Source organism: Mycteria americana, chromosome 5 (genome assembly GCF_035582795.1).
Source record: "Mycteria americana isolate JAX WOST 10 ecotype Jacksonville Zoo and Gardens chromosome 5, USCA_MyAme_1.0, whole genome shotgun sequence".
Classification (NCBI taxonomy): domain Eukaryota; kingdom Metazoa; phylum Chordata; class Aves; order Ciconiiformes; family Ciconiidae; genus Mycteria; species Mycteria americana.
Window position 1 is genome coordinate 33,771,111 of NC_134369.1, and position 23,929 is coordinate 33,795,039.

General features: G+C 45.1%; 1 protein-coding gene across 2 annotated transcripts in view; it reads left to right on the forward strand.

Annotated features, from left to right (window-relative positions):
* The first annotated feature begins 1,842 nt into the window (after positions 1-1,842).
* Positions 1,843-23,929, forward strand: part of DPF3 (double PHD fingers 3) — a 142,653-nt gene continuing 120,566 nt past the window's right edge. For both annotated transcript variants that reach the window (XM_075502867.1, XM_075502868.1), the window contains exon 1: positions 1,843-1,869. The gene's annotated coding sequence lies outside the window, so the exon portion shown is untranslated. The remainder of the gene's footprint in view (positions 1,870-23,929) is intronic.

Genomic DNA, 23,929 nt, shown 5'->3' on the forward strand with positions numbered 1-23,929 from the left:
ATTCTTAAAGATTGCTTCCCAGAACTGTTTTGGGATAGAGCTCAGCATCCTGGCAACTCTCCAGCTGACAGAAAGCTTATTGCTCCTAAGCAGTGCCTGTAACCAAATGGCTGAGATTGTTTTGATGGAAGAGACGATTCTCTCCAGGGATACATGCTTGGCACAGTACCTAGGTTGACTAGTAGCTGGACTAGGCAATGTTTTGGAAAGAGGGACCCTAGACAGATCTTAGAAACTTTTTGCAAACTTCTGATGAATCCTTAATGAATGGGAAACTGATGCATTGCTCTCTTCTCCCCTCTTCTCGTTAGGTAATCATTTCTCTGTCTTTCTGTTCCCCAGCCCCCTTCCTTTTCTCTTCTGCCTCAGTATTAGAAAGTTTTATTTTGTCAAACAGTTAAAAGAGGGAGAGGCTGTGGTTGCCTTTGCCTTCTAAAGTTCAGCCCACTAGCTCAGAAAGATTGCTATTTCTACTCCTGTTAACACCTGAATACCTCACAAACATCATTACTTCCATTCTTTTATTCATTAAGTTGTGAATCAAGTTGGTTCTGTAGTCTGCTCTCTTTTGCTGGTTTTACAGCAGCATATTTTTAGGTGAGTTTCTTCTGGTTATATAAATGCAAAGAACAGAGAAGCAGGCTTGGTTGTGGTGGTGGTGGTTGTGTATTTTCAAGGGAGAGAGGATGCCTGAAGAGAGGCAAGACCTTTGAGAGAGAGAGAGAGAGAAGTATTAGATGACGAGGCTTCATTAATATCAGGCAAGAAGAAAACTTCTTGGTCTGATTCTGCTCTTCCTGACACCTAAATTACGGTGCTGTAAATTCGTGAACTTCAGTGGTTTTACTTCTGAGTTCGAGCGCGATCAGGACTGGCACCTCTTAAATCACTTAGGTCATGCTCCGTAATTCCTTTGCGAGCGGCTTTAACGAGTAGCAGGTAAGCCCAGACTTCCTGGAGTTTGCTGCCTGCCCAGCAGCGGGCTGACTCTGCCGGCACCCTGCGCGCTGCCGGGCTCCCGCCCCCGCCCGCTCTCCCGCCGCGCGAGCGCACGTCCGGCGGACCGCGGGTCACGGCTCTCCCCCCGCGCCTCCTCGCGCCGAAAGCTGGGGGCCGGCTCCCGCCGCGCCAGAAGTTGCTGTGTGGGAGAGCCGAGCCGAGCCGGGCAGGGCAGGGCAGGGCAGAGCCGGCGGGTCGGTCGGTCGGTCCGGCCGCCGCGCGTTATGTAAGGGCGCAGGGGCTGCGGGCCGGGATGACTGACAGGGAGAGGGAAATTCCTGGGGGAGGGGGAGCGGGAGCGGCGCAGCCCTGGAGCCGCTGCCAGCGCCGGCAGCTCCCGGAGACCTGGCGGGGAGAGCGGCTTTGGAGAAGGGGAAGCAGCCCGGGAAGGGCACTACCGGGGAGCGGGAGGAGCGAGCGGCGCGGCGCGGCGCGGGCTCGTTTTCCCGGTGGGGCACGCCGCCTGGGAAAGCGGGGGCAGCGGCGGCGGCGCGGAGGGACGAGGAACGAGCCCGGCTTTCCCTCTCCCGGCGCGGTGCGTTAGCGCCGGAGCCGGAGAGCTGCGGGAAAGTCTCCCCCTGCCCGCCCTCGATGCCCCGGCGCGGCGGCGGCCCCGCCGACGGGCGCTGCCCCTTTAAGACCTGCTCGCCGCCAGTTCCACGGAGAGGGAGTGACCTCTGGGCTTTGACAGCTCCCCTAATAACTAGCAGAGCCCCGGCTCCGCCCGCGGCGCCGGATTGGCCGGCGGGCCGGTATGCCGCGCCCTGATTGGCTGGCCGCTTCCCCTCAGCGAACCTTTAGAACTCCGAGACACAATATTCTGTTACATTGTAGCAAAATGGCGACTGTCATTCACAACCCCCTGAAAGCGTAAGTAGGAATCAAAAATGTACATATTCCGCGTGGTTTAAATATGAAAAAAGGCGCCTTTCCGGCGCCGGCTGCCAGCCGGAGCCGGGTGCCGGCAGCCTCCCGGCGGGTCCCTCCTCCCGCCCTCCTTTCTGCCCCAGCTGCTCGCTCGTTTTTTGTGCAACACATCCCCGCGGCTCGCGCCGAAATTAACGAGGAAAAATTGTTCGGCTCGCGCGCCGGTTAATTGGCGCCGGGGCGCGGAGGGGGGCGGGGAGGCGGCGGCGGGCTGCCCGCCGCTCCCGGAGCGCGGCGCGGGGACGGCACCGGCGACGTCCCGCGGGGCCGCCGCGGGGGTGCGCGCACTTGACAGCGTCCTGCCCCCCGCGGACCGGGCGGGCTCGCCCCGCCGCCGCGCCGGGGTCCGGCGGAGGCAGGACCGGCCCAGGGCAGCGGCGGGGCTCGGTGCGCCGCGCCTCCGCGCTCCGGCCGCGGCTCGGAGTTGCCTCCGCGAATCTTTGCGGAGTTGGGATGACTTGAGGAGGGGGAGCGAAGCGGCCCCCGCGCTCCCCGGCTGCGCGGCGGGGGGGGCGGCACGGGCGGTGGGAGAGCGGGGCAGCGGGGGCGCTGCCGGCGCACCTCGGCGCTTGTGCGGGAGGGAGGGAAGCAGACTTGCGTGAAATGAATGACTCGGGACTGCCGGGCGTTGTTTGGGGCAGGAAGTCCGGAGATCTGTTTTGCATACGACAGGCTTTCGCTTTTCAAAGTGGCAAAGAGAGTTGGATGTGTTTCCATCTTGAGAGTGGGCACGAGCAGCCGGGGGCTGCTCGGACGGGATCTGGCCCGCTGCTGGCGGGGGAACGCAGAGAGGGAGCGACCGAGGGCGCGGGAGGGGGCAGGTGCTTCTGCTGCGGAGATATTCCGGGGCTCCCGATGTGGGGAGAAAGCCGCTTTAAGAGGGGGACCGCGGGAGCCGGTTGTCGTCTTCTGGATCGCGTCCTTATTTTCCTTGTGGTCTGCAGCGCACGCCGTTAATCCCCGAAGGCATTAGGGAGAGTGGGATTTGGCACCGTACGTGGGGAGAGGAGCTGTCTCAACCTTTTTAAAACGACTTCTCCGCTAACGGGGGCAGCGCTCGTGCTGTTAAAGCAGGGAAGCAGAGTACCTGGCGGTGACGCTCCGTTTGCACTTTCTGGCTGCGCTGAGTGGGTGTTTTTATACGTTTGAGTTCTCAGTGATGAAATTAGGGCTGCGAGGTTGTGTTGGTTTTTTTTTTTTTTTTCCCTCCCCCCGACTCTCCGGCTGGAGTTGGAAAAACACTTGAAGGTTTTTCCAGGGATTCCTGTCGTTGTCTCTCTGCGATCCGGAGAGAAAGGAAAGCCTCGAGCTGGGAAGGGGTGCTGACATGTTTATCAGCTCTCCTGCTCCGTCCTGGCAGAAAACCTTTGCTTTCATTTGCCCGTCCTCGCGGTAGCACCTCATAAAAATCCGCGGGGAGAGGGGAGCGCAGTTGTCAGCGGGTCAATCAAAGAAGTCCGAGTACCCCCACGGGGGGTGGTGGGCTTGAACACGCTCTGAAAACCGCGGGGAAGAGGCGGCGTGCCCCCCGTTTGACGGCAGGTTTTATACTTGTGCAGGCGAGAGCAACTTCTCCCGCGCCCCCCGAGGGCCGGCCGCCGGGCGTTGCTCAGGCGCAGGCAGCGCACCCCGGGGACCGAGGAGCGCACGAAGGGGGCCGCGGCGCACGGCTCCTCACCTGGGCTGGGAAAGGCCACGTACGCTTGTGCCACTCGCGGGTATTGCCGGTAGCCAGGAAGCCGGGGCTCGGCGGCCTCTGGGGCCGGCGGGTGGGAGGCGGGGAGCTCCGGGGAGCGGCGAGCGGCCGCGGCCCCGGCAGCCGGGCGCCGCCGTGGGAGCCCCGCCGGAGGACGGGACCTCGCCTGCTCGCCTCGCACTTCGTGACACCGTGGGGCTCCCAACAGTCGCGGCGGATCCCCGGAGAGGGCGGATCCTGCCGAAGGGCTGCCTGTGCCGAAATGAATCGGGGGCCCGATCCCGCTGCTGCTAAAGTCGGGGAGGGCAGGATTAGGCCCTTTATAATTAGCTCCCTTCTCCCCTCGCCCCTGGGGGGTGTGAGAGGAGGAAACAATAGACATCAAGTGCTGGGTTCGCGTTTCTCTGTGTGCCTTTTAAAGTACTAATGCTATGTGGAGGAAACAGAATTGGTATTGGCTGTCTGACACCATCTGCATTTTTTATTAACAACTTGTTTAATAAAACATTCTATAATTTTCACTTATTCTTTAAAGTTGCTGATCGGGAAACAATACACATGTAAATAAATTATGCATGGGATAAATTAGGACAAAAGCAGTAGGACACATAATAGGGGAAGGGATGCAGTGCACAGTATTTTATCCTCATGTGTCCTTCCTGACAATGAAAGGGAGCTGAATGACATTTGCATTTCCTCTGTCTGCGTTTTGATTGTATCTCAAAACCCACAAACGCCCCCTACAGAAACTGGCCACACAAAGGTTTTGCTCTGAGATGGGGGACAATGTAGAGACTGAGAAATCCTAGCTCAGGTATCAAGCAGCTCCCTGTGTGTGCTTGTGCATTTAAGTGTGTCCAATATTCAGTTTATCTCCGGCACTTGGACACATATGTGGCCTTGTTCATGCTAGACTAGTCTCTCGGGATAATGTATTCCAGTGTACCTGAGCATCTGTGGGAATACATTACATAGAATAGCTCAGTGCGTGGAGTCCCTTATTAATGATTGGCACCTCCTTACACTCAGCTTGCCTCCTTCTCCGTCTAGCACTCTTTTCTCGCTTTCTGGTTCTCTTTTGGTGTTTTCATCCCTTTGCTCTTCCTCACTTCCTCTGGTGATCCAATCAACCTGACATGACTGCCTGTTATTTCTGCCATTTAATACCTTGTTGTTTACCAACATGGTGCTACAGGCAAAAATGCCAGAGATCTAAGTTTAACAGATCTGCAAGGGAAAGGCAGCAGGTGTCTGGATAAACATATTCTTCTTCATCTGTAGAAAAGGCTGTATTCGGATAGCTTTGATGGGACAGCGGTGGATTTGAAGCGCTGGATTTGTTGGGTTGTTTTTTTCCACTAGCCTGTGTACCTATCTCCATAGTTTTTCTTTCTATCTTTGTCTCCTTTGGATATCTTACATGGAGACATTTGAGTGGTGCAGTAAAAGAAACAAATGCAGTTAAAAAGTATTCTGAATTACGTCAAATGTCAGTCAGAAATCTCAATGGACTTTGTAAACATTAATTAATTAAACCTTTCAACACCCCTGTGAAGAAAGGATTATTGCCTTTGTTTTATGGATGGCTAAACTAGGACAAAGTGGTTCAGAAACTTTCTAATTCAAAGATCAAGTCTAGAATGCAGCCGTTCAGCTTCCAGTCTTAGCATCTAGTCCCATTTCCTCCATCTCTGCCTTATTAGCGATGTGCATATAGTACCATAGTGCATCTAATGTAATTAAGACCTTGTAATTTACAAAGTCTTATCTAGAAGCAGAGTTGGTGTCCGTCCGTGTGTGTGTGTCCCCCCCCCCTTCTCTGTCAGCTGTCCCACAGCTGACTTTTATTTCAGGTTGTCAATTAAATGTACTCACTGGAACATATGTTAGGCCATTGCCTTTTCTGCATGTGAAATTCCCTCATGCCTTATAGCTCTCGGCCTGGATGCTCACTAGAGGAGCTCTTGCCTTCCAGTAGTTTGGCCTCGGAGTAGCAGTGCTGGTGCTCTCCCTTTCTTCTGCTCAAGACAGCCTCTGGGACAAAAGAGGCTAACTCGGGCTCAAATGCTAGGCTAGGTCACTTGCATGCTGACTGTATTGTTGGATAACTTCGATGTGCTTGGGGACACTTATTCCCAGCCAGGTGTTTGGGGACCAGATCATTGCAGACTTGTGTGCACAGTGCTAGAGCTGACCTTATAAACCCTACCAGCCCTGTTCTGTCTCTGCGTTCCTGCTGCAAGCACACAGCAGCGGTCGGTTTTCCAATTGCTGTACCTTCTCGGATAAAATTGCCTTCACAGTCGGCTCCGACCCCTGAGCTGCCAAATGGCCATCCTTGTGATGATGAATTCTGTGGCATGAGACACCTGTGAAGAAATGGTCTGTGCTTGCATTCCTGTTTCATGTCAGCAACAGACCAGCATGGGTCTTGGGGCTTGTATGACAAGAGTATTTAATTAGTGATCTCAGGCTTGAATTCAAGCTGGGGACTCTTAACTGGAAGGTCCTGTATCCCATTACCTGTCCCTGAAACAGCCCTATGTCCTGATTAAGTGCTGATGAAGACTGGTTTTCTTTTTTTTTTTTTTTTTTTTTTTTTTTGGAAGTTGTTGCATAAGCATCAGGTTGCTGATTTTTAGTATTAAAATGAAAGTATAATGTGCAGTGCTGCTTTCAGGAGGTGGAAGCAATAAAATAGACAGACAGTTAGGTTGCCAGTTCAGTGTTTGCAAGTGATGGGGAGGTGATTTTAATGTGGCTTTGCAGAAGGGAATTTTCTTCTGCTTGACAGAACAGAGTTGTTGGGCACATTAAATCGCGTACCAAAATCTCTACAGCATTTCCACTGTGGCTCTGAAGTTACTTAAAAACATAAATGAGCCCTAGTGTGACACATTTCAAACCAAAACTGTTGTCCACATGAAAACTATGTTTTCTGTATCTTGGCACCAGCTTTCAGAGAAAATGGGGGATGAATGTTATTGTATTTACGCAGGGAAACTTGAGCATAAAACCAAAGTCATTGGGGGGCACAGAAGCCAAGTGAAGAAGACCTAAGGATACACTGGTTTGAATATGAGATGATGTCTTATCATCTCATATTCAAATGATATGTTACTAGTTACAGTGTTATGTCTGCTTCCATGAGTTGCTCGTGCATGATTAGTTGTTGCAGTGCTTTTGTAATTTTGTTTTGTTGGTGTTCTAGCCTTTCACAGGCTGTCCAGTTGTATGGATGGATGGAGGCTGTATCACAAAATTGTCGCTGAACAAAAAGTTTTTAAAACATATGATTTGTGGTGTGTGAAAGCAATATCGAACTATCTGGGTTGGGCTGCAGAGGCCCAAAGGTATGATTTTTGGAGTGTGTAAAATAATTTCAAGGTAAGCACATGTCCAATGGGCTGGGTGCGTAATGCCTGTTAGATTGGATTCACAGTGTCCGAGTGGGAATAGTTTACCCAGACCATGCAGAAGTCCAGTACACAAAGCAAAATGGGGCTCTGTCTTCAGTCTGAGTCATAGCGAAGGTAATATGTGGCTCATCCTTTGTGTAGCCTAATGAAAATTGATTTCTTCCTCTGCTTTCCTAAAACTGGAAGTGTGGTATTTGGAGGTTGCTCTCAAGAGCAGACTTTGTCCATCTTGTATATCTGTCTTCTGCAATTTATGACAGTTGGCTGTCCTGAAATGAGGCATTCCAATGCCCCCATTGGCTGCGAATAAACCATCTTTTAGGATTATCATTTGCCGAGTCTGGTGTTTTCTCACTCTGTTTTGTCTTTCCTGCCAGAGCTGAATTTCTTTGCTCGGTAGATCAATTTTACAATCTTGGTATTTATTCTGGGCTCATCACTGTGTTGTCTGTATGTGATGTTGCCTTGAGCAAGAACCATCCCTGTATTGTTTATCCCCGAGGACTTGTAGGAGTGGAATGAATCTGTTTCGGGAGTTGACGTTTTTCTCCCTTGGACAGACCGACCTCTGATCTGAGGATTCCCCGTCTGGGGTGATATACTCCCACGTGCAGAGAAGCAGCACCAAGGCAACATTGCTTAAGGCCTGTTCTGAGGGCTTCATTAGGACTGTACTGCTCTTCTGGCTTTGCCTGGCAGTTTTGCCCAGGATGCAGAAGCTGAGGTGTGTTATTCGCTTCCTTAGCGTAGGTCCCAGTTTTAGCGCTGGTTTGTTTCTTTTAAGAAAAGTTATCTCATCAACACAATCTAAAATAAAGCATACTTTAAAAATCCTTTTATTTTAAACAATTTTTTCCAGATGGAAGTGCTTCTTTCTTGTCTTTAAAAACTTCTCTACAATTTGTGAAACAAACCCAAATACACTGGACTAGTGCGTGAGAAGCAGAAAGTGGTTTTCCTTTCTTCTTTCTTGTTTCAAACGAAAGAGCAAAATGGTACAGTGTATTTTCACTGTCTGAGTGACATATAACACAAATATCATGAGTGCTTGAATACTGAATGTTTAAAATTCTTATTTATCTTTAAGAGCCTAAATTACTAGAAGTATGTTACTTTTTATTTAAATTGTTATATATGGTTTATTTCCCAGCAGAACATATTTTAACCACAGATTCCCAGCAGATGTCTCAGAAAAGAATAATGCAGTGTCTCAATGGCTGCTGGCAAATATCCTTCTCACACCCCCATCCCCTCCAGTATGGGAACAGCAGGAGTATGTCAGCATGCGTCTCAGTTTTCAGGTTACCTGCCTGAGCCGGGTGCGGTCAGAGAGTTGCAATTCCAGCCACATGGAAGGTTTTACTGGCACCCAGCACTGTCTGAGGGGAGGCTTCATAGGGAGTCAGTGGAGCAGCGAGAGCAGGGCAGGGATGGGTACTGATGAGTGTGCACTAGGTGGCTGTGATCAGCGGCGTGCGCTTGCCAAATCCTGAGTCATTAATTTCACGTTCTGCTGAGCTGTGGCTGGGAGAGAGTCCCCTGCTCAGGTGTTGATGGGGACACTGGCTACATCAATGTTATTCTTCTGGTGAGAAAGGCTGGAAGTGATATTTAATATTGTAGTCCCTTGTGACAGAACTGATCCAACCTAACTGAGGATCATCTCTCCATTCATACAACACCGTGAGTTGTATCAGTCTGACATCTGATAATGCTGTCCTTGCTTTCTGATAATTTTTATAAATTAATATAAAATGCCAACCGTAACATGCATATGAAATCTTAGTATGCAAAAGAAGGGGACCCCACATAACTTATAGTTTCTCCCCCTTGTTTCTTCTCACATTCTCCCTTGTGATACAAGATACAAGGCCTTGCTTAAGACGTTGTGCTAAATTCTCTACAAACACATGGCTTAATGCTTCCTGCCTTGTAGGTCTCAAAAATCTAAATAGTTTGGACGGTGCACAGAAAATCAGGTGCAGCGCAGTGAAATAAGGCCATGTCCTGAGTTGGTTAATTCCAGTCTGCCCTACCGCATCAGCTGGCAGGGCTGATTTGATCTGATCAGATGTGGGCATGCTACTCCTGCCAAAACGCAAAGTACAATGCTTATGCTGCTTTTATGCTTTGAGTTGGCTTCGTGCTAGCCACAGGAAGATAGATTATGCCTGTTGGAACAAAATTTCCTCTTGAAAGTGTTTTGGGTACTTTTCATGTTTTGGAAGAGTAAGTGAACACCACTTCAGTGCTTTGTGTCACGTGGCTGTGAAATTTTTGGTCTGATTCTACGAACTTTGCAGTTTCTAGTGTTCCTGTGGATCCACAGCCTGACGTGATGAGTCACGGAGTTGGGAAAAAAATGGAAATGGCCAGAGTTATAGCACAGATAGTTCACTATCCAGTGAACAGTGCTATAAGGAAACTTATAATGAAGACACAAAGTTAGTATTATTTCTTCAAGGGAAAAGTAATGTCCATATTTCCGTTTCCTTCAAGAACTGTTCTGAAGAAAGTCATCCATGGATTTGTGACTGTTCAAGTATTTTGGCCTCAATATTGTTTCCTGAGAGACTGTGTTTAGTCAATGATGGGGACAAATACATTTTATGTTTCTGACTACTTTAAAACCTATGCAATCTGAATAAAGAATAATGGAAACAGTGGTTCAGAAAGCTGTTTTATTGCTAAACTCCTTTGGTCTTGGCCATGAATAAAAACTGCATCATGTTTGAGGCTGCTATCCTGTTGAGTGTTCAGATAAATCACTCACCAGTGTCCAATATAAAAAATTATAACATGAGCCCACTTGTACCTACAAGCTTACTTTGATTGCTTTTCCTTTTTTTTTTTAAACTACCGAAGACTGTTTTGAAGACTGTAGGTTTTTTGTGTTTTCTATGGACTCTTTATCCTGGAAGTTTTCAGTTCATTAGCATATATACCTGTTGATGTGAAATATGGAATAAATCACGAACACAATTTTAATTCAGAGATTAGTACCTTTTAAAGTTGGGGTAGTGCCGTTTAAGAGGCACGTGAGATGTGATGGGCGAGGGTTGGTGATGGGAAGACTCTTCAGTGAGCTCCTTCTCTGCAGGTGTGGTTCAACTGCAGCATTGAGATACTTCTGCTGCTTCATCAGATCTGACTGACCCTTTAATTTTTAGGAGGTGCTTCTCCAAAAAGGATGTTCCCCCCTGTTAATTTTGGTGATGTTAGTCCTTGGTGATCAAATGGCATGTGGATGAAGGTGATGTTAATATCTCCCCAGGCAGAATGCTGCTTGCTGCTTTCTTCTCCTGTGCTGGTACAAATGAATGGCAACTTCGTCAGGTTAGCTGGTGTTATGTTGACAGCAAACAGGCATTCCTGAGGTTGAAATCTAACCAAAAAATGTTGATGGGGGAAATATGTGGAAAACCCTTCTCAATTTTCTGTCACCAGATCTGATTTGTTTTTGTCGATAGTCTCAGCTAAATGTTTTATCTTCTCCTAGCTTTCCTCTCCTCCGCCTCCCAACCTCTTTCCCCCATTGACCTCTACTAGCGCAGTCCTAGCTGTTGATTTATCAGGGCAGGCTAGCTCAGCACTGTGTGGAGATTGCTTTTAATTAACTCTCTTCGTTTTTTCCAACCTTCAGGGAGCAGCAACCCTTTAATGATTTTAATATTTTATCTGGATTTATATCCACCTTATGTGTTGTTTGTTGCTCTGCTTGCTCACATGTTCTTCCTGAGTCATTTCCCAAAATGAAATGTTTGTTTCAGGCCCCTCATACAGGACGAGGAGGAGAGTTTTTAATGACTTCTGGACTGGGAGGATGGACTGACTGTGATCTACCCTGGTGTTTTGGAGGAGGATGGGGAGTATGAGGTGATGCATTTTGGTGCTGTCTTGGAGCAAGACTCAGTGTTCTGCCTCCCTGCACAGCGAGAGGCAGCTTTGTTTTGCAGTTGCAGCATGGCAGATCAGAGCCTACTGAATTAAATCTAATCCCTGACTTGTATGGCATAGATAAGTCATGAGCTTATTTTCACAGTCAGGTATGACTCTCGTGCTAGTCAGGCTGAGTAGAGGAGGCACTAGTGTAATTACCTGTTGCTAAAATGTAGCTAACTTCTGTGCATGAATACAGGTCTAAAGGAGAGTCCCTCTTTACCTGCGAAAGACTACCTTTGCCTACTGTGAGTAGCTCTACCAAGTGAGATTTCTTCAGACTGAGCAGAAAGCAGCTCTACAAAATTTCTCCCACCTGGAATTTTCTCTTTACATATTCTACAATGAGGATTTCAGGAGGTTCCAGCATGAAAGAATTAGGAAAAATACATGTTATTTGTAATGTAAAGTATGTAGCACTTTCATGCCAGAGCAGAAAAATGCTTTATAATAATGCTTAACGTAAGCATCGCAGTCCCTTTCATGGGATTATTTTCTCCGTTCTTCTGATGGGAAGAATGGCATGCACTGACTGACTTGGTGATGGTCATGCTAGTCATGCTGTCAACCATTGACAGAATTGGAGGTTTAGAAGCCACATTGCTTTGCTTTTGGTGTTGAGTGTTAGACAATATATGAGTGATGTGTTGAAAGTGAATGGGAATCCTTCCTTGGTACCACTTCCATGGCTGAGAGGAAATTAGGAGCATGAAGGAAGAGTGGGAAAGTGAGTTAAGGCTGTCTGCCTGGTTCTGATGGAAGAAGTTCACTGATAAATATTGCTAAACCATCCTTAATGGCAGTGGTTTATGCCTAGAGCTGATAAAGGCACTGTTGGGGTGCAAAGATTTTACCACGGAAATAAACCAGATTAGACCAAGTGGCAAGTAGTTTTGCATTTCAAAATACACATGCTGCGCACCAGACAGTCTGTTCAGTACAATTCATGCATTGAATTCAAAGTCGTTGGTGTGAGAACAGTTTGACTCAATTTATTTTACAAGGCTACTTGTAAGTATATGTAAGTGTATTTAAAGCCCCTTTGTTAAAATGGCAGAAGAAGTGAAGAAGTTCCCAGATCTAGTCCTCCCTTACTGAGGGAAGTGACTCTGAGACACTCACTGAAAGGAACACAGTCGTGGGTGCTACTTACCAAAATATTGGCAGCGCATCACTGCATAAGATCATCTATGTCATCTGGTCTGTGGTTTGTGTTTGTGTCTTTCCTATCTTCCTCTGCAGTCTGCTTTACTTCAAAAAAATAATTGTTTGGGTGTATTTTTTTCCATGTTGTTGCTGCGATTCCACAGTAACTAACTCCTGGCATTCTCATCTGACCAGATTGCAAATGTATCTGGTTCAGGTATTCATTCTGCTGAGTAGATCTGAAAGTAAATTCCCTCCTCTCCTATTATTAACTTCTAGTTTTGTTTCCACAACTAACTTACCCACAAAGTTCTAGGGTTAGGAGAGGCTGTTTCTCCTGACACGTCTTCCGAATTCCTCACTGCTAAACACACACCATGCAAAGTCGAAACCTGGCTGGCCCTCAAAGGGCAGTCTATTTCCCAGGCTGCTGTTTCCAGCTACCTTCTCCTCCATGCACCCCTTGGAGGGGAAGAGGAGGAACAGATGAGGGGTGAGCACTCTGCCTTTGGGAAAGGCTCTGACCTGAAAATGGATTGCAATTCCAGCCGAATGGTTCCTTCCCTTGGTAACGGAATTGCACGCCTGGGCTCTGAGCCCTTTGCATTAATTCCATCTCTGCTAAACTTTCCCAGTCAATTAACCATGTCCATCTCCTGCTCTAGCAGCCACATGTGCCTTTTCTGCCGCAGCAGGGTTTTGGAACAGTAACTCCCTGCAGCCTTTGCTGCAGCAGTTTTCCTCCAGCAGCTTCCCTCAAGCATGGTTATCAATCAGGACCTGTCAGGTTTTTCCCTCCGACACATCTATTTTCAGGGCTGTAGGACTTTGACCTTTTGCTTTTGTCTTTATAAGTACTATTTTTTTCCAATAGGGGCCAGCCCAAATGCTGAGTGTTAGGTCTTTACAATGATACAAAAGCTGCATGAAAATTTCAGTTTTAGTGTGAGGAGATTCTGCTAAACCTGGATATTTCTTTCAGTTTCTGTCATTTTGCCTCCCTCGGGTTTTAATTTTCCTTGTCAAAAAGGCCTCATTAAGATGGCCAGTAGTTCTCGTGTGGTGTTCCAGGCAGCACCCGCAGTGCAGAGGTCTCCTCTGAGTAGGTGGCTAACAGGACTGGATAAAAGAGTAGTGAGTTCTTGGAGGCTGAAGTGTCTGGGAGATGCTCACCCATGAGGTTTGATGCAGACTACCTTTGAAGGGAATTCTGTACGTACCTCCGCAGCTGGAAGAATGGTTTGGATGCTGGCACTAGTGGTCTCTTGGCAATGCACGTAAGGGACCACGACAGTGGCTTGAACATGATTTCCTTGCATGTTGTACTACCATCAAAGGTCAGGTTGGGCTAGAGTGCCTATTAAAGCAAGAGGCTGTGTTTAATATCTTGTCTTGAACGTGTGGGTGAGCCTGGTCCTGTTTCTAGTGGGTAGGTACCTGTATCATAAAGGCTGCCATCCCAGTTGGCACTAATTGGTTCCTGTGTGGGTACTTTCAGATGACAAGACAAAGACCAAATTGGCCACAGAGGCTCAATTAATAGAAGTGTAGGTTTAAGAGAAGTTTCCTGGGTCTTATGTCCAGTCCCTTGGTACCATGTCAGATAATCCCTTTCATAAACTGAAAAGTCCTTGTCTTAAATCCCCACTTGGACTGTTTGTTCCCATTACTCCTCTTGGGAGAGTTCCAGAACCCACTGCTCTGATGGCTGGAAATAGCATTTTAATCCCTAGCCTAGCCCTACTTGTGACCAGTTTATAACCATTTGTTCTGGTGCCAGCATGGAGTTGTTAGTTTAAATACTATTGCTCCCTCCATGTCTTCCTCTCCACTATCATGCATTTGCATGACACTATTATAAGCCCTCTCAGTCTTTGTTTTGATATACTAAACTGTCTGTGCTATCTTTTCCTTTCCTTTGACCGCTGGAGTATTTATTGTCTTTGCCTTCTCTACTCCAGCTTGGATTACTCACATTCAACTTCCTTGAGTGTGAGTACACAGAATTGTACTCTGTTCTAGGAGAGGTTTTCCCATCTACAATAACTTTATTTTTTACCTCTTCTGGGAGCACCTTGCTTTTGCATTTGTTTGTGGGTGTACCGTGCTGGTGGTTCATAGTCATCCTGTGGTAGACTGATGCTGTTATGTTTCTTCTCCTGTCCTTTCATCTGTTGTTGTTGTCAAGATGATCATCTCTAGGGTATTAAGTGAAATTTATACTGAATTCATTCCATCTAATTCTTCTTGCCTGATATTCTTAATTTCCTTGATGTCCCTTCAACTTGTGTAAGTGGCTAACTTTTATCAGCACACATACTTTTTGTGCCAAGGTCGTTAATGGAAATATTGAATAAGATCAGTCCCCAGACCAATCCTTTCTGGAACTCCAGAAGTATCCTCCCGTCAGCCAATTACTGTCTCTGCTAGGACTTTACCAGTGTCCCACCCTCTTTCAGTAGTTTTTCAGTCATATCACCATTCTTGTACTAATTCTCATCTTCTCCATTTTCAGTAATTTCTCATATAGTACTGTATGAAATATTTTCTGAAAGTCCAAATAGCTAAGAAGAAGTTGTCTAGAATATCAGTATCTTTTGAAAGCAAGATGTCAAGTTACTCTGGCACAAGGTGTGGATCTTGCATCTTAGTCGTTTCCTTGTTCAAGAGTGTCTTTATTTTGCACTTAAAAAACTGCATGTGAGTAAACTCTGGCTCAGTTAGCCTTACTGCAATAATTTGCAAAGTGTGTGTTCTAAAACAATTAACAAAGAGTATTTTATTTTGCTTGCTATACTTCAGTAATATAGTAGTAACCATGATTTGCAGTATCTGTTTAAAGAACTTGCTAGTAGATGTACGGTTTCATGTTGCAGTTCTTGGGCAGAGATTATTCAGAATTTATGCCTTGACTGCACAAATGTCTTTGTGGCTTCCACCTCAGTCATCCCACTGAAGCACAGCATTCCTTTAGTTCTTGGCCTGTACCTACATTATGTTTAATCTATGTACCATTCTAACTGCAAAACAGCTGAACTTTCTTTGATCGCTTTTATTTTGATGTCTGAAGAATATTACTATTTTTAATAGCTTTTGCAAGTTCTAACTCTTGACTTTGGCAATTCTCCCTATACTTCCTGACCTTTAAGATCCAATTTTTTCTTCTGTTACTACTGTTTTCTGTTCCTGAAGGGTGTCTGTTTAATTCTGATGTCCTTTTCCAAGGTAATTATTCAGCCAATAACTTCTCCAGTCTTTCCATATGAGTTTCAAAGAATTCTTGCATTTTTATCTTAAAGAAATTCCCCAAGTTCTGCTGTATTCCACTTCTCCCATGCTTAGGGAGCAGGTTTGAAGCACTCAGGAATAGGTTTGAAGCACTTTGTGATGGTGATGGGAATTCTACAATTTTGTACCTATTCTTGGACTGCAGGAGACTTAGGCCATGTTGATCTAGGGAAAGCAGGGGCAGTTCTGCTTAATATTAAGTCATTTTACTTAATTAGATCATGCCTAAATGTAGCTTTTAAAAGTTCATCAGTGTAAAACAATGCTGCATCTATCACCAGAGTTGCAATCATTAAGTAAAAATCCAAATGAGCCACGTAAAGTTGATTTTTTTCTTAAATGACCTTGTTCCATTTTTCTCTGATGCTATTGGTCTTATTCAGAGAAAACTGTGTGTATGCATAATATATGCATATTTGTGTGCGTGTATAATATAGGAAAGAAAGAATGTATTTACAGATGGTGTTTAGGAAAACATGGTATTATTTGTTAATCAATGTCTTGGCATTTTAAACATTTCTATATACTTCTTACTGATTTATTGCAGTATATGATTCAACTCTTTCCTACTGGTCAGTTTCAAAACCTCATATAAATAGGAAAAAATGATACATGTATACATATTTATTTTTTTTCTTACTAGAGGGCTCTGGGAACTTTTAAAATATTACAGCACTCTTTGGATCAATGCGTATCCCAGCAATCCCTTGCATAAGTGACCTAAAATCGTGTGATCAAACCTCTTCTCCCCTCCCCATCCCTAGAGAGATATTTGTAATTAGATAAAATGAGGACAGAATATGCATAAGTATCTGTTATGCTGGGATTCCTGCCCAGAAAGGAAACTAATGGCCTGAGCTGGCCATAATCTTTTGCACCCTGTGTACTATTGACAAGGCTACGGCTTGAGATGTTGGGAGTTCAGGAGCAGATTTTTGCTGCTGTCTTATGGTAACCTTTCCAAATTGACTGGTTTTCCAAAACAAGTGGAATTACACAGCCTCTATTGTACTTGTCATTCATTGTCGGGGACACGTAAGAGAGGGCCTGATTCTTCGGTCTCATGCCTAATGCAGTGGAAGTGAGTGTAAATTACTGCTTCTGTGGTTTGGAAGTGTTTCACGTTCACTTTGCCCCGACGTAAATGACCACATGAAGTGCAAGAAGTGGAGAACTGGGCCTGGAGTTGTTGTTGGTTATTTTTTGCCATTTCATCTAGCAATTACTGCTTGTCTCTGGTTTTTCAGAGGAAGGGACAGTGGGGTTCTGTGGGCAAATTCAGCTCTCTCTAATCAAACTAAGTAGCCCCTTTGAAGTCCGTGTGACAGGTTGTCTAGTACTGTGATACTACACAATGCAAGAGGATCAGATAGGTGGCATTTCAGAAATCTGGAGGCTGCTTTATGTAGTGTTGATGTTTTCTTCTTTCTCCCAATGCGTATGGTAGGTGTCAGCTCACCCCTCACAAAATTCTAGTTTTTTAGTCCTCTGCTAGATTTGTGGGTTTTGTCTTGTGACTTGGCAACAGTGAAACACAAACCCTAGGCACTTACGAATCTGTCAGTCTTCCTCAGATATCCCAGTTGTCGGTAAATCCACTGATGAAAAGCTTTTCTTAGAGCAGGCGGGCAGTCTGTGTGCTAGTCTTCCTCTCTTGCTTTGCTTCAGTGTCCTTGGGGTAAATGTCAGTGAAAGTAAGAGAAGTGTTTTGATAAAAGGAGGGGCAAGGTCACGTAAAAAGCATGCCCTCCTGCACATTCCCAAGGAAGGTATCTATCCAGCATTTCCATTGCTCTGCCCGGTGTAGCTAAATCAGGAAGTAAGAGAGCCAACGCCATGCTGAAATGTGATTCTTTTTTTGAAATTATGTCCAGTTTGGCATCTTTTTGAGCTGAGGAAGTCTGGCTTGTTCTCCTGCTCCACTTACAGTAATTTGCAGAGTGGGAGATTTGGGGTGAATCTCTGTTTTCTGTGCTTACAAGGCAGCAGGAGCTTCTATGGCTGGGCTGGAATGTGTTGTTTCAACACATTGAATGTGAAAAAAAACCCTTTAGCTTCATACAGACTGTGGGTTTTGTTTGTACCCAGTCAGTGTGATTTCACTGAAGTTCAAAAAGTTATGCCAGTGTGAGAGACAAACCAAGTCTGTGTTATTGCAAGACAACCGTACTACCAGAGAAAATTCCTTTTATTCCCCCTCTTAAATTTTCAGAATCTCCCTCCACCTCAGATATTCAGTAGCGCCTGATGCCTATAATTTGGCAGCAAATGTTGACATCTGCAGCCACCTATGAGATCCTTAGCAGGAGTCTATAGCTTAACGTGCAGGACAGGCAGCAGGTGACTTCTTAGTAACAGGGATGGGTCAGAACAAAATCCTGGATCTCAGCACTTCTTGTGAGCCTTGAAGATTGAACCTGGATCTGAAGTTAAATGTCTTTAATGGACAGGATCCAAACACCCACATGCTTTGGCAGAGCTCAGATCCAAATTTTGTCTACCTAAAGAATCAAGGTTCTGTTTTCATGTAGATTCTTCTACTAGTGAGAAGTGAGGGAAGGGATAAGACAGAAAATATGACACATTGGCAAAATTGTTTTTCAATACTATGTTTTTCAAAGTTTTTTCCATGAGGCGTCAGCAGCTCTTAAAAATCACAGGGAGAGCGTACAGTTGTCAATGAGCCAGAACGGTTAAATGCTTTTAAATATTTGAGTTGGGTTATTCCTTCACCTTTCTTTCTCACAAACATGTCTGGTAAAACTCCAGTAATGAAAACACTTGCTTGGGGAGAGAGGAGTAAAATCCTTTTCAGCAAGTAATGATGGTGACATTTTAATCACATCATAACAACACTGTTAGCAACGGTTTAGGTTTGGCATTGAACATATACACAACATTTGTTCTTTTATACAGTATTGGTATTACATAGTAAAAATAGCACAATTGCAAAACTCATTTGTTACCCTTGTGCCAACTTTGTTCAGCTGACAGTTGCTGTTTGAACTTTTAAAGCAATGTTTCATCCATATGTTAATACCAACTGTACGATTAATTCTCTCTGCTTTCAAATGATGCTCTTGTGCCCTACAACCCTACACAGCAGTTACTTCCCAGTTTGAGATACCTGCAAAACCATTTCTGTCAGATAGGCTGTGCTCACCCTGAGTGGTTTATACTTTGAGATGGTAAAGAGCAGCCTCAGTATAGTAGCTGAAGAAAGATGCCCACAGCCTTTAAATTTCCCAGTACATTCCTACCCCGAAGTTTGTTGTAGTCACTTAACTTCACTGAGCCATTTCAGGATGGTGCTATTCAGAAATTTTCATCTTTCTAGTAAGAAATGTTTTGGATGCCGTATATTCTCTCTGATTATTTGCTGTCTGTGAAGGATGCTTATTGTATAATTTCTCAGTTTAGTTTAATAGCAGGCTTTTGATTTTGGAAAAGAAAGAAACAAAATAAAGAGGGCAAAAACAAGATCAAGAGCATCCATAAATGAACTCTAGAAGTGGTGTTACGTAGTAGGAGGTGGTATGCAGCTGGCATGGAAGTCTCCATTGGAGCACACTAAACTAGTTTTGGATTAACAAAGTCAAAAAACCCCCAGCAAATGGGAAGGGGGAAGAACTCTCCCCAGGTGAAATGGTGCTCCCTTGGGCAGTTATTAGCAGGGAACAGGCTGACATACAGATAGACCTGCTGCTGCATCCTCCCAGAAGGTTAGAATTCAGCCGGAGAAGGCACAAATAGATTTTATTTTAAAACCTTTTGAATTCTTCCTTTTTCCTACCGTTACAGTTAAACCACACTTTATTTTAGGAAGGTTGTTATTGTTTTCTGTGCTTAGTTCTTAACAGTTTCTCAGGTGGGGAACTTAAAATGGGTGAGAAAGAATCAATATGCAAGAGTTTGTGTGTAGACTAGAATCTGATCCCAGAGCGGGGAATCAATGGGCTTTTACACTAGGGAGGGCATCAGAGGGGATACACCTGAAGAGACCAGAGAGGAGCCAAAGTGCCATTGATCCCTAAGAAGTACCGCTTACCTGGGAGTTACGGGAGTGGTTCTGTTTTCTGACAGGCCTGCTCAGAGTTCCACTCAATGTTTCCTTTTACATATTTATGAACATATAAAATATGACAGTGAACTTGATTGTCATGACTGATGTTAGACCCAATCCTTATTTGTTCCAAGGTAGCACTGAAGAGTCCTGGGGTCGGTAGACCTTTGCTTAGTTGGAGATTTTTTGAAGGGTGATGAAAGTAGCTACACAGTAGGGGACAACGCTCGTGTGAGACATTTGTTTTTCTGCTTTAAGTTAGCAGCACACTTATATAGCAATATTTCTTACAAAATCACTCTTCAGCATGCTTACGCAGGGTATCACCTGCTCTAGTTGCACCAGTGCTCCCTGGGACTGCAGATGCCTGCACTCTAAAGAGACTTAAGTCTTCCCGGCAGTTTGCCTCTCCAAGGATGAGGGTCCAAGGCCAGTGCTATTCCAGCTATGGGCAAGGACGAAGCAGGAAGAGCTGGAATGGAGAACTGGGGGAGGACATGGCCTGCTTCTCCTTTTCCTGCCGGGAGGGTAGGAGAGATGGGAATGGCGCCTGCAGCTGGGGAGCAGAGCTTTCCTCCAGTGGCAGCCACTCCACTCAGCAGCCACCACGACACTAAGCTTGGTTTCCAAATGGCTTTGATAATGTTCTTCTCTAGAAGCTTTTAAAGAAACTAAGCTGCCTTGGGAAGTCCTCTGGAGGCACAGTTGGTTAAAACCCTGGAAACACAGGCTAGGAACAACTGGTCAGGTCACCCATGGAGGCCCAGCTAGATCAGTAATTGGGCCTGTGCTGCCTGGTATTTGCAAATGAGCTGGAAAAGAAAGCGGAGACGGAGGTGGCAAACTTAGCTGATAATACTAAGTATATTGCAGGTGGGAAAAACACAAGGTTGCTGCAAAGTATTGAAGAAGGACCTCATGAAACTGAATGATTGGGCTCATTAAAATGGCTGATTATGCTCAGTTTAGATAAATGTAAATTAATGTATGTGGGGAAAAACAATCCCAAATTAATGTATACAGCAATGGGGGCAGAACTAGTTACTGCCACTGAAGAGGAAGGTTTTGGAGTTATAATAGACAGGTCTACCAAAATATAAGCTTTGTTCTCAGTAACTGGGAAAGATAATAATAAGGCAATAATATGAAGAAAGAAAGGGAGAAGGAAAGGAAGAGAGGCAGGCTGAATGTTAGGAGTTACTATGAAAGGAAGGAAAAAAAAGTCATTATTATGACGCTATATAAATCCAAGGTTTGCTGCGTGTTGAATACTGTGAGAAGTTTGGTCTCCTTGTCTTGGAAAGGATAAAATAAGCTCAAAGATGTACTGAGAAGGGAACAAGGATGATCAAAAGGAACAACTTCCGTATGAGGAATTACTGAATTGATTTGGGTTTTCCAGTCTGTAAAATATATCCCCCAGTCTGAGGGATATATGGGAGAGGCTCATGAGATCAGGAGCATCATGGAAGGGGCAAATAGGGGATGGATGTTCATTCTCTCTCTTAAAGCCAGAAGTCAGGACATCAAATGAAATTCAAGAGGCGGGTTCAAAATGAACAAAAGAGGATACTTTTTCACAAAATAGTAAATAAAGCTGTGGAACTTTTTACAGTAGGATGTACGGGGTATTAAAGTTTACCTGGGTTCAAAAAGTGTCAACTTCACAGAATGAAAATCCTTCAACAGTTACTGAATACCAAGATACCTGAATCTCAGTTTGCCAGAGGTTGAGAGAATATACCACTGTATTTCCTGCAGAATATCACTACATCCTGTCCGTATTTTGTGTGCCTCCTTAGGGATTCCTTATTGGCTGAAGTCTGGGACAGAGTCCTGATGGACCTTTGGTCTGACCTGGTGTAGCCATTTTTATGTTTCAAGGGCTCTGGCAGTCTCATAGTACTTAGCAGTGTTGCAAGAAAGGCCTTGAGAAGTTTCAAAATAAGAGACCCAGAAATGCAAGATGGAATTATGATTACTGGCTAAATAACCAGAGCTTTATTTTGTTCTTTGCAACATTTGCTCCTTCATGTCAACCCTAGGGGGAAATCTGTGTGCCAGTTCACCCAGGTCTTGCAACAACCTGAGACAACCTGTTTATTAAACATATGCTTTGGCTGCTATACAGAGGAAATGGCATGATCCAGACTGGTAATGCAGAGACTTGCATTTAGTTTCTGCCTACACCGTTGACTTTCTGTACATTTCCAGCCAAGTCCTGTAACTTATTGTCCCTCTGTTTCCCTGTGCAAAGAATAGATAAAATCCTTTATATCTTTCCTTGAAGAGCAGTTTGAGATTAATGGTTGTAAAGTGCTAAAAGTTGTGAGTGAATGCAAAGTTTGTTTGATGCTGATTTGTTTAATGGACATTGCGGTTAAGAAATATGCTATCTTCAATGTCTGTTCATAGGCCTCTTGTTCAGAGTGGATAAGAAGTAAAACCTATATTCAGATTCATTCTAGAGGGAAAAAATTTGAATTAGTTGTTTCTGTACTCATTAGTTATTCATTAGTTTGGGGTGTGTATGTCAGAACTGGCAGGGTGAACCCCTGGGAAATCTGTAGTGGTCTGACCTGACTAGAAGAAGCGTTATTTTTTGTCCTTTCTGTCCTGTTGTTTCTTTTTGTTTTTGTGCTCTCACTAGATCACTGTTTATGGGATGAAATTTCTAGTCATGTCTCAGATTCACAATCACAGGTGACCTTTGCTCTTCCATGTGGCTCTCTTTCTGCTCCTGTGGCCATTTGCAGACGTGTCTTATTATTTATAATGAAAGGCAGCTGATGGCACTTGCACATAAGGTGGTTGTCCTCTCCTCGTGCTGTGCAGTAGCATACCTGCATCCTGATGAGAAGACAAAGAGATGCTCTTGTTCAAAATTAAAAGTATCAGAGGCCCCAGAACTTGCCTTAGCATTTGCTGCTGAGCTAGATGGTATAAAATTTCAGGGAGACATGGAAAAAATTCTTGGTGTCCAGCTGTTGTGTCCCAGGTACCTGCTACTTGCTTAAATCAAGTTTCAGCAGGGAGGTATGTAGCCACGAACATAACAAATTCTGTTCCTAACCTTCTCTACACACATTGTAAAAATAGAATGGATTATTTAAGGCTTTCCCTCCTTTGGGCCGACTAAAATCTGTCAGGAGAGGTGACTTGAATCTGCTTGATTTCTGAATTTCTGGGAAGTAGTTTGGTTCCTGGCTCTTGTTGCTATTACATCTGATTGCTGTGGTCCTTATGCTGCTCTAGTATAGTTGGGGTATATGGGTATTTCAGCTCCACCTTTTCTCTTTCCCCACTCACAAGCCCCGTTTCACTCCCTTTTCTAGGGGAGGAGGCCTTCTAATTTGCTGCATTCCCACACTGGGGCTCCTCCACAGGAGACCTGCCTTTACACAGGTGTGGCTGCTGCCGTAGGTTGGCAGAATGATTAACACTTGCATATTAGGCACTTGATCAGGCATCTGTAGATGTTTCCAGAATACTGTGCACATTGGATAAAAGACATGAAAAAAATCCATCTTTTTCAGTGCACTAGCTAGGTATTAACACACCTTTCCACAGTCAGGAGGAAGCTCCAAGGTGCTGCTTTTATATATCACCATTTGAGTTCTTGGACATCATGTTTTTGAGAAATCTTTGGAGATGGAACACAAACTTTGGCAGCATGACCGAGAAGACCTATGTGATTGCCTTTACTACTGGGACTTAAGTGCTGGGATTGCATCCGTCCTCTGCCCCAAAGCTGTTATGGGTCAGGAAGTGTTAAGTTTCACTAATAAACTTCCAGACACTTTTCAAATGAAATAGCTGAGACTGTGAGGTTCCTATGGAGAACCTGCTGCAGCAAAAGAAATTAGCAGCTCCTGTATAGTGCTTGTACGTGGAATATGTACAATACATAGTTGGGTATGGGGGTACTCGCAATGTGAATGCAAGTCTCCATCCCAAATGTGAAGGCAAAAGATGCGCAGTTGCTTCTTTATATTATTGCATGTTTCCAGTGCTTGCTGATGCGTTCACAGGTGGCTGCTAGGAAGACGTGTGTGGACTGTGAGGAGAGGCTTGCAGTAAAAGAAGAAACAGCATCCACCAGTTAGGGTAGGACTGTCTGCGGGCATGACCTGTAGGGTCATACTGAGTGATGTGGCATGGAGCACAGATGCCACACTGAGTAGTGTTAATTGGCAGTCCCTAAATGCCATTCTTTTCCCCCAGTAGACTCTGCCCATGTCAAGGTAATGCTCGAGTGAATTCTGCCAGTGCTCTGCACCTAAGATTGCAATAGTAAGCTGTCCAGACTTAATATAGCACCTTACCCTATAGTTTTTATTTCATTCATGCAATTCACCCTGGAATTTGTTTCCACTTGCACTCTAAGTCACTTGTGTGCCAGTTACAGCTACTTTTTGATTTGGAAAAAAATGGTTCTTTGAATGACAGCTG